Source organism: Trichosurus vulpecula, chromosome 7 (assembly GCF_011100635.1).
Source record: "Trichosurus vulpecula isolate mTriVul1 chromosome 7, mTriVul1.pri, whole genome shotgun sequence".
NCBI lineage: Eukaryota > Metazoa > Chordata > Mammalia > Diprotodontia > Phalangeridae > Trichosurus > Trichosurus vulpecula.
In genome coordinates, this window is record NC_050579.1 from 191,885,305 (window position 1) to 191,896,811 (window position 11,507).

General features: G+C 40.6%; 1 pseudogene; it reads left to right on the forward strand.

The window, feature by feature from the left end:
* Positions 1–794: 794 nt before the first annotated feature.
* LOC118858670 lies at positions 795–1,238 on the forward strand (annotated as a pseudogene).
* Positions 1,239–11,507: the final 10,269 nt, after the last annotated feature.

Here is an 11,507-nt window from a genome sequence, read left to right on the forward strand (position 1 = left end):
CAGTTTGATGGCTTATTATAAACTCGGTCACCCTTGAGTTAAGTAAAATGAGGTAAAATTTCTTCAGTAACAAGTTTGCTTGGCTTGCAGCCTGTGGTCCAATATCACCTCTTTCTTGTCATTCCATTTGAAACCCATATGTCAAAATTGCATCTCAGTTCTTGGCATAACAGACCTGGGGAAAGATTCCTCACAAATTCTTTCCTATATGTGTCCTCATCCAGATAAACCCTAGTAAGCACTTATTAAATACTCTTCATTGCTTTTCTCCTTCTTTCCTTCCTTCTTTCCTTCCTTCCTTCCTTCCTTCCTTCCTTCCTTCCTTCCTTCCTCCCTTCCTTCCTTCCTTCCTCCCTTCCTCCCTCCCTCCCTCCCTTCCTTCCTTCCTTCTTTTCTTCCTTCCTTCTTTCCTTCCTTCCTTCCTTCCTTTCTTCTTTCCTTCCTTCTACTTTCCTTCCTTGCCTTTGTTTTTGCTTTTCTCCTTCTTTCCTTTCTTTCTATCCATCCGTCTGATCGTTTTTCTATCTTATCTAGCTGGCCACCACATCTCACAAAATCTTCTAGGGTTAGTCCCTGACTCTGGGAAACTCTATGAATGTTATTTTCTGGCCTTTTTCACTCTTCCCCAAAAGGTCCTCAGTCCCTTGCAAGAACTCAAGCTAAGACATTGGATATAAGATAAATATTAATTAATTCAATTAAAATGCAGAATATTGAGCCTGAAGCTGCGGCTTTGGAAGTCACTCAGTCTCTGTGGGACCCCAGAGATTGGGGAGATTGGGGTGTGGTCTCAACCCCAAGGGATCAACATGATCTGATTCATTCTCATCCAGAAGTGAGCAGGCAAGACCTGCCCGGCCAAGTGGTATGTGCGGTTTGACAGTGAAGAGAAGCAGAAGCTGATTGAGGAGGTTGATGCTGTCGTCACAGTCCGGGATGCCAAGCACACCAACTTTGTGGAGTTCTGAAACTTTGAGATGATTTATCGCTGTCACTCCAGCCTCTACTTCTGCATCTGTGTGGATGTCAGTGACAACAACCTAGCCTACCTGGAGGTCATCCACAACTTCATGGAGGTCTTAAATGAATATTTCCACAGTGTCTGTGAACTGGACCTTGTCTTTAATTTCTACGAGGTTTACAAGGTGGTGGATAAGATGTTCCTGGCTGGGGAGATCCAAGAGACAAGCCAGATGAAGGTGCTCAAACAGCTCTTGATGGTGCAATCCCTGGAGTGAGGTGATCCAGGTGGTCCCCAGCCAGGGACATCCACTCCCAGCCCCTGCCTTTCTGTCCTCCTCCTTCCATTCCCCAGCAGATGCTTTGGGATGGTGGAACTGCACCTTGGCTGGTATCAAGAGGAGGGGAGTCCCCTGTATGTGGTGCCATATACCCTGTAGCCCTGCTGTCATGGCAGTAATGCTGTGAGCATATGAATAACCCTGGGTGTCCGTGTGTGCATGTGGTTGCACGTGCGGGTACATGCATATGTACATGTGTGTGTACCTGGAGCTCCCCCCCAAAATTGTGGACCTGGCCTGAAAAAAAAATGAGAACGTCCTCATACTTGAGACCTTTGGGAAAACTCTCCTCTTTCTAAGAGGCTTTAGGAAAGTCTCTCTGATGGGTCCTAGTTACCTTTGGGACCATATGACTCAGTACCAATTTCTGCTATACCAATATCTTTAGTACTGTTAAGGGCAAGGGATAAGGACTTACTCTCCTTTGTTGGAGTTCTGTCATCATTGCAACGTCTCTATCTGGCACCTGATTTTCCTGGTTTGAGTATTCCCTCATATCCAGAAGCAAATCACTTTTTACACATGTCCCTCCCTATGAAAGAGTAAGAAGGGATTTACCCAAACCTTTGTGGAGAGAGGCTTAAATGCAGGTCCGTTATACATGTGTTATGAGGCTATCCATCCGCATGTAGTGTGGGAGTGTTGAGTGTGGCTCAAAGTGAGGCAGAATAGACATCTCTAGTCTTTTCTCTTTCCACTCTTCTCCGAGGACGACTTTAATTCCTGCTAATAAGGGAAGCAGGAGAATGGTGCCGGGAGCTTGGCCACTCTGCTCCCCTAAGAGAGAGGGAGTACCAGGCTAAATTGTATCTATCTGCCTCCATAAATATTTTTAGTCTAAGGGATGTTGTTTTCAGGGTCAAGGTTCTGATTGCTATTCACTAAAGGGGAAAAGAGGAACCAAGCTCTCTATGTAAGACTTGACTTTCTTTCCGGTTCCACAATGGACATACATAGTCCATACATACAATGGACATACATAGTAAAGAAACTTATTTATCCAAACCAATAGCAAAACAGAAATCAGAGAAAATATACATAGGAGAATACATACTAAACAATACAGAGTGAAGGAACTCTTCTAGCTCAAATAAGAGAGAGTCCCAGATCTCACCCAAGAGGAAATCCCTTAAGTCTCTAATGTAGCAAGCCAAGGATGGAGACTCTCATGTTTGCTTCTTCTCAGTTTTATTTTCTCCTCGGTACCCTGAAGTGGGTTGGCATTTTCCATATTTTCTTTTGAGGCTGGAAGCCAAAAGTACCAGAGGCAAATGCAGAGCCTGCAGAGATCGAAAAGACTCTGGCTTTAGCCAATTCTGCCTTCCTCTCGAGCAGGTGAGGGGCATTGATCTCCACCAATGAAGGAAGACTTCATCCCATACCAATGGGCTTTGGGACTTGGGTTACATATGTTTTACACAAGTAAAATATAGTCACTGTGTATTAGTGTTAATTGTCTTTCATTTAGAGATATTGGTAATTATAGTAACCTATTAGTAATCATTTCAGTTTCCATAGAGTTCTGGGCAGTGAATTAAATCAGTTTTGTTTTAAGGTAAAAGCTATAGCTAAGTCCTAAATCCACCTATCTTGCTTGTTATATGCAAGTAATATTGTTTCTTATAGTTACGAAGAAATATTGAAGTTAGTTGAGAAATCGCATAGTAGAGATGTGATAACGCCATTCAAAATCATTGCTAAATCACCTACTATGTGCGAGATTCTCTACTAAGCATTAGAGATACAAAGTTAATGATAGCAAATTATATAATTGCACAATCACACATAAGGACAATCTGTGATTTTAGACAGCATAAGGAGCCCAGGAGTGGGGAAACTCAACCATCAAGCTTGCTAGATAAGTGCCAAAGAGTTGCCTGAGGCACAGAGAGCCATGGTCATGCAGTATCAGAGGTAGAGGTTTAAATGTAGGTCTTCCTGACTCTAAGCCTAGTATTCTATCCACTATATCCTCATAATTAAATAAGGCCCAACAAAAAACAGACTACTTTGTGAGCTAAAATAAATGTACTATTTACTCACCATCAACGTAATTTGCAAGCTGCTATTTAGTCAAAAAGATTTAAATAAAGGTCATGTATTCATCGAATGTTTTGTAGCCTGCTCTGGCTGGCTGGTTGGCCGATTTTTACTGTATGAAATAAAAATGGTTCTGGGGAAGGTGATTGATCAAAGTGTGTAAATATTTTTAAACAACTAGACATTTTTACATTTTTTTCTTGGAGAAACAGAAAAGATGATGACTCATCAAAACAGAGTAGGCACATTGTGCTATAAAAGTAGAAATGATAACATCTGCTCTTATCCCTTTTCCTGGGGATATTCTGAAGACAAACAAGTGAATATATGGGAAAGCACTCAAGGCTTTTTGGAAGGCACTGTGGTGATTATTCAATGTATAGCAAAAGTAATGAGAGGCAACATAGAAGAAAGGATAGAGTCAGTACTAGAGTGAAGGAGATCTGGGTTCAAGTTCCTTCTTTGATTGGTTGTATGACCCTCGGAATGTTACCTGAACTCTCAATGCCCTGGGCAACTCTAAGTTCCATGATTGCAGAGCAAGTGCTGAGATTTGTGTTAGTAAAGGGAATTCCCTCACTGGGGAGCCCCCTGCTTCCCACCACCATGAAATCACAAATCCAGATCCTCTCCTCCCCTGAAAAAGGTAATGTCAGATATAATAATACATAACTTTTTCAGGCTTCTAGATTCTAGTTCTGTTAAGTCACACTGATAGAACTCCAGTTTCCTCTGGGTACTCTTTCCACTGACGTAGACTGAAGCTATTTATGACTCAGCAGAGCAAGCATTAAGAACTTCTGTTCTCTATAACTCCGTCAACTCTGACCAAATGACCAAAGAGCCACAGGAGCTGTGCAACTGCTGTTAATTTTAAAAAAAATAGCAACCCAGGGAGCTCACCCAGATTATCCAAATCACAAACTTTAAAAATAGAATAAAACCAAAGAGTGGTTATAATCAAAAAGCTTTCTTTATTCTGTTGGAAGAGGGAAATTAGACACACACCTGGGCCTGCTCTAGTAGGAGACCCACTTTAGTGTGGGCAAATCTCAATACTCATACCAATGACTACATAAGTGAGCTAGCTGTAGCCCTGACAATGAGAGGTAACAGAAACAATTAGACTTCATGACCAGATTGTGGATACTACAGGTGCTTGTCCAAGCTCAGAGACCGCCTGATGCTGGTGTGAAGCAATCCTGGGACTTTGCTGTGGCTGAAATCATCCAGTCGGTGTGTGCAAATGATTGCTGTTATACCAAGCTCAGGGCACAGCTTGCTTGCTTGAAAATAGGGTGTCTTCTAATCATAAATAGAGAGGGGTAAAAAGAGAGAGGTGGTCTTGGCATAGGGATCCTAACAAGTCTGAACTCTTAATCTTTAGGATCACGGACCCTTCTGGCAGGCTGGTGAAGTCTGTGGACCCCTTCTCAAAATAATGTTTTGAGGCATACCAAATAAAAATACATGGGGTTGCAAAAAAACCCATCTAATTATATTGAAATACAATTATCAACCAACCTGTCCACCAAGATGATGCTAAAGGCAAAGAAAGAAGCAGTTGTTCCTCATTGTCCCTCTCTAAGAAAGAAGTGAAGTCAAAGACCTGCAGGACTAAGAAGGCAGTGTTTAATGGTGTTCACAGCCAGAAAAAAAGAAGAAAATTTGAACTCTTCCTAGCCCAAATATTCTCATAAATGTGCTCCTAGGTGAAGCAAGCATCATCACTAGGAGGTTTATTGGGAGAGCAAGGATGTATTTCTTCCTTCCTCCTACCCTTCCCTCTTGGCTCTGCGCCCCCCCATTCATCTTTCTCAGAGATGTCAAACAACTCCTACCTTGGAACCTATACAATCCGTATGATTCGATATTAATAAAGAGATAGGCCAGAATTGTTCCTCACTACATGTGTTTTTCTGCTATACTAATCTCTCTAGTACTGGACAAGGGGTATCATGTTTCCTTTGACCACTGAGTCTGCTGTGGAAAAGACCGGGGACAAGAATACCCTATATTACTTATAGACATCAAAGCCAACAAACATCAGATCAAACAAGCTATAAAGGAGATGACTGACGTTGATTTGGCCAAGGTCACACTGATCTGGCCTGATGGAGAGAATGCCTACGTATGACTTGCTCTAGGCTTGGATGCTTTGGATATTCCCTAACTACTTCCAAATAACCTGCTTCACATACAATAAAGTTTTCTAGGACGCACATTAAAAAAACAAAACAGGCTTATCAAAAAAATTTTTTAAAAATATAGCAAATTCAGCTTTGGCTACAAAGTCCATCACACTGTAGCCAGAGCACTAAGGGGCCTCTCCGAACTCAGATTTGCAGTTCTCAGAGGACAGACATACATATCTTCCACTATTGGTCTGGTACTTAAATCCTTTCCATCTTAATAGTTCCTGTCGAGGAACCTAGAGTTACATCCGCACTGTAATGGAGCATCAATATTAGAAATTTGGAGTATATTTATTTTGATGTTTCTATCTTGCAATTCTTTTCATCCCAGAAAATTCTGTAATCCTTAAATATAATTAAATAATATCTATCAATATTAATAATATCGATCAATCAACAAGCCTTTATCAAGAGCCTATTATATGGCAGGCTCTGTGCTGGGTCTTGGAGATACAAAGAAATAACTCTTTTTTTATGGGGGTGGAGTAGAACAAGAAATGAACCCACAACACAAACATATACATACCACAAAACAGACAAAGGTAACCTAGTGGGAGTGGTATTAGAAGATAGGGGAATCAGAGAAGACTTCATGGAGAAGATAACACGAGCTGAATCTTGAGGGAAACCAAGTATTCTATGACCCCTCCAAACAACAAGTGAGAAAGTTTAAAAAAATGGGCATTGCTTTGGCCAACAAAGCACTTGTGAATATGGCCTTTGTGGTTGCTATTCAGTTGTTCACTTGTGTCCAACTATTTGTGACCCGGTGGCCCATGGGGTCACAGGCCCTTATCTGCCCTATATAGTGTCTAACTTTTCTTTCTTTTTTTTTTTACCAATTCATACTTTAGAAATTGTTTTTAAATTGGCTTCAAGTGATATAAAAGTCTCAAAGTTATACTGCTTAGGTTTGGCAACCTAAAAAAAAAAAGATGGCTCTTACACTCTTCATTGAAGGCTGAGATTTCTTTTTTTTTTTTTTTGAGATTATCAGAACTTTTCTTTTTTCTTTTCTTTTTATTTTCAGTTCCAAGTTCTCTCCCTCCCTCTACTCTCTCTTATATCCACTGAGAAAGCAAGAAATATGATATGTATATATATATATATACATATATATATATATGCACACATATATTTGTCTCTATATGTGAATATACATATATAGAGACACATATGTCGTACAAAACATTTCTGCATTAGTTATGTTCTGAAAAAAACTAAAGAAAAATAAAGGAAAAAATATACTTCAGTCTCTCCCCTTAAACCATCAGTTCTCTATCTGAAGAATTCTATACCATGAGTCCTTTGGAGTTGTGGTGTGTCATTGTATTTATCAGAGTTACTAAGTCTTTCATAGTTGGTTACAATATTACTGTTAGCGTATAGATTATTTTCCTGGTTCTGCTCACTTCACTTTGCATTAATTTAAATGTCTTCCTAAATTTTTCAGAAATCATTCCCTTCATCATTTCTTACATATAGCACAAGAGTATTCTCTCACATTCCTATACTATAACTTGTTCAGCCAGTCCCCAACTGATGGGCATCACATGATATTGATAACTTTGATTTCTTCTTCTGAAAATTATTATCTTTTGACCATTTATCAACTGGAAAATGACTTCTATTTTTATAAAATTGGCTCAGTTATCTATATATTTGAGAAATTAGACCTTTATTAGAGAAACTTTCTGCAAATTTCCCCCTCCCTCACCCCATCCTACCCCCTGCCCCAGTTTCCAGATCTTCTTCTAATTTTAGCTGTGTGGGTAAAGGCTGAGATATTGAAATGGAATTAGAATTGTATTTCTCGACAGGCAACATTACAAGTCTAGTTTTCTCAACTAGGAATTAACGTTTGGAGAATGTGGATAAAGAAAGCACTTGTGATTCTGGCCTTACCTCTCTTATATAATGTTTAAACATATTTTTTTGCCAAGGCACATAGTAGTTGCTAAGTGCTGGAAATATAAATACAAGTAGCAAGAAAGGTAGTCCCTGCTCACAAGGATCTTACATTCTAATGGAAGAAGATGTCGCATGAAAGTGAGCTGAAAAAGGGAGGTGGAAGTAGTGAGGAAAGGTATCCGCTCTGGGTAATGCTAGAGAAAGTACAGAAAGTCAAGAGTAGAACCCCCCAGAGGAATGAAGTCATGGCTGGCATGGGATCTAAAATGGAGATTCTGGAAAGAACCAGTCAATTAGAGGAGGGGGCTGAAGGGGCAGAGTATCCTTTTAGTGTGAGAAAGCAGAATGAACTTTCAGGCTAAGGAGGCTGCTATATGACATAGTAGGGGAAGTCCAGAGAGTCAGGAATGGAATCCAAAGAGGAGTAAGGACTCCAGATAACCAAGGAAAAAGCAGAGTCCAGATCTATGACAAATTATTATTTCTATGTGAAACATAGATGGGGAAATATTAGCATGATGCAAGAAAGGGAACAAATACAAAGTAGTTTCAGGCATCAGTGAGGACCAGTGCAAAAGCATGGAGATAGTGATGTAAGAAATAGAGGAAAGGACAATTTGGCTGGACCAAGGAATGTGGAAGGTATAAGGAAGCAAGATAAGATGGCATAAAATCAGTTTAAAAAACGGCCTACATGTTTGATTTTTGGTCTTCATAAGATTGTTGTTGCTCTGTCATTTAGTTACGTCTGATTCTTTGGGCACCCTGCGGACCATCCTATCCTTGGAGTTTTCTTGGCAATGATATTGGAGTGGTTTGCATTTTCTTCTCCAGTGGATTAAGCCAAACAGGGTTAAGTGACTTGCCCAGGGTTACAGTATGTGTGTAAAGCTGAATTTGAACTCATGTTCCAGGTGACTCCAGGTCCAGCTCTCAATCCACTGAACTACCTAACTGCTTTCTAGGCAAACAGAGGTTAAGTGACTTGCTGAAGACCACATAGCTAGTGTCTGGGGCAGAATTAGTACTCAAGTCTTCCTGACTCCAAGCCCAGTGCTCTATCCACTGAGCCACCTAGATGCCTTAAATAATTTAAGTGTACAGTACCTAGTATCCTTGGGTGGTCTCTTCTCCAAGTGCCAGCCAAACCCAACCCTCCTTAGCTTCCAAGATCAGATGAGACAGCATGTTCAGGGTGCTATGACCATAGATAAGAGAGAGCATAAGATAGTGATTCTGAAATATAATTCTGTAATTCTTTCCTCATCAACAAATCAACAACATTTATTAAGATTTTACTATGTGCCAGGCCATAAGAGATTTGGAAAAGATGATTCTAAGATTCTGGGGCTCCACAGAAAAACAGAACATGAAGGATTCCAGGGGTGGGGAATCTGCATTCTGGAAGCCACACATGGCCTCGAGTCCTCAAATTTGTTCTGTGAAGCTGGATTCAGTCAAAGAGACACACTTGAGGACCTAGAGGGCCACATGTGGCCTGGAGGATGCAGGTTCCCCACCTTTGGCAACCAAAAGTCTTTCTTAGCTATACTGAAAACAGTATACGATCTTGGGAAGCTCGGTATCAAATGCCTGCATTTCTACACTGTCTTTCATATTTTGGCGCTGTTGTTAACAAGTGGAAAGCAAAAAAGCAAAATCGATTTTTTGAAGAGTAAAGAAAAAGATGGGGATTTCTGGGAAGGAAGACATGAGTGAAAGGTGGACTTTATAATTTGATTTTCTCTAAGTGTGTGGGTTTATATCAGTCTGGACTGTGGGATAATGAGACTCCATCTTCCTTTCATAGTTCTAGAAGCCAGTTTTCTCTATCAAGCCCTGTCTCAGTGACCACATGGATTTCCCCATAGACACTCTTTTATGCATCAGACCTGTAGCTGCAAGAAACTTTAGAGGTCACTGAATCCAACTTTCTGATTTTACAAATAAGCAAACTGAGGGACAGAAGAACCGATTAAGGACTTGCTCAGAGTAGCATAGCTAGTAAGAATCTGACATGGAATCTGAACCCAGGTCTTTCAGATTCCAATTCTAGCATTCTATTTATTCCTTTATGCTTCTGTGCTCCCTGTGACATATGTGTCCCTGACTGCTGCGAATAGACCTGGAAACTCTCTTTCTCTAGTTTTATGCTGCTGTGGCACAAACCTTGGATTAACTGAGACCAGCCAAGATTTCTGATATGGTGTGTGTCCAAAGGGTGGTGTCACAAGCAAGCGTAATACATCCAAGGGCCCAAAGGACTACAGGATAAAGTTCAGCAAACTGTACCTAACGAGATTATGCAGATGCTTTCAAGTTGTGTCTGAGACTGCTGGAGAATGAAAAGAGGTATTCTGCAGCTTCAGCCCTTTGCTCTTCCAAACATTCTTGGTGGCCTACTGCTTTTCTCTTCTATTGCATTTGTTTTGGGACTTTTATTTTCTTAGGCCTTATTAGGGACTGAGTAAGTTCTTTTTAATTATTACTTTAGGGGGATTACCCCTTCTCACTGGGTTGTTGTGGAAACTGCTAGGCAGTTTCAGGTTTGGAATTTGGATTTTTCCAAGTTCCCTGCCTGTCACTATTGTCAACTGAAGAGCTGTGTAATGCACCCATAACCCTGGGACTTACTGAACTCCTTGCCACAGTTCACAAGGCTTCCTGTGAGTAATTTTATTTATTTATTTTTTGTTTTCAGATAATGATGTTTAAATCAAATACCAAAATGGCCTTGGGGGGAGGGGAGAAGGGTAAAAAGGACAGGGCTATCTTTAAGATCCTTTCCAGTTCTAAATCCTATGATCCTATGGGGTAGGTGATGAAATTTCTAAGACAAGTAATTACATTTGAAGAAGAGTGCTGACTGCATAAAATCCTTGTGGGAAAAGCATAAGAATGAGTTATTTCAGCCCCAGAAAAGGCACTGCTGTGATGACAGTAATAATGGTACAAAGCTACAGACAGTCACTTATGGTTATTGACAGAATCAAGTGCAGTCTGAGCTTTTCTCCAGAGGGCATTAGGAGACTATTTTTCCAAAGGTAATATGTTCTTTCATCAACAGATTAGAAATATCACAGACTACAACCCATTAAACAGATTGTCCCTGGGCTCTCATCCAATACTAGCACCAATTTCCTCACTAAATCTGAACAAAGACACAATTCCCCTGCTTCAGACCTGTCCTTAGCACATTAAATCCTTATTATTTGGCTTATAGTGAAATCCAGCCAGTCATCCTGAGCATAATGTTGTCCGCCTCCTCCCAAAGAGTATCATGACAACCTAAGTGTGGCCTTTGGGAATATCTCACTAATAATCGCTGACTTGTATTTATTGCTTTAAGATTTTATGTGCAGTATCTCATCTGGTCCTTATAATCACCCTGGAAGATAGGTGCTAGGATCATCTCTATTTTGCTTACTAGGAAAAGGAGACCGAGAATGATAAAATGACTCACTCTGGGATCACACAGCTACTCAGCATCCACAACAAATCTAGTTGACTGCCTTCTTCAACAGAACTCGCTCCAACCATTCATATTCTATCCGCAATGGTTAGTGAACTTCCATCTCATCATCCTCTGCCCATCTCAGTGATTCTCAATCTTGGGCTGGCAATGTACTAATCTTATTCCCCATCCCCCATTACCTATATCCATCCCTAACTCTAAAATATCCCACTCCAGATCTACCTTCTACTTCGCTCTTTAGAATTTCTCATTCTTTTGGAATTACAGAATTTGCTTTCCTCTTAAACCTTTCCCTTTTCTACTCCCCTTGTCCTCTGGCATTCACTAATACTTCTCTCCCTAGTGATGATACAGTATCACTGGCCAACCTTTCCAATACTGGTTGTACTTTCACTCATATCCCAAACTCACTGGTTGTAAGGGTAGGGTTGAAATACTCCTTGCTCCCCATTGCCATTTCCAGACTTTTCTTCTACCTCCCTCACTGAGTAACTTCTCCTCTGAAGTTCATTCAATCCAAGTTGATCACCCTATCAAGATTAGGGTAGCTACTCTCTACGGACCCCCAGGATACTCAGTGAGTTC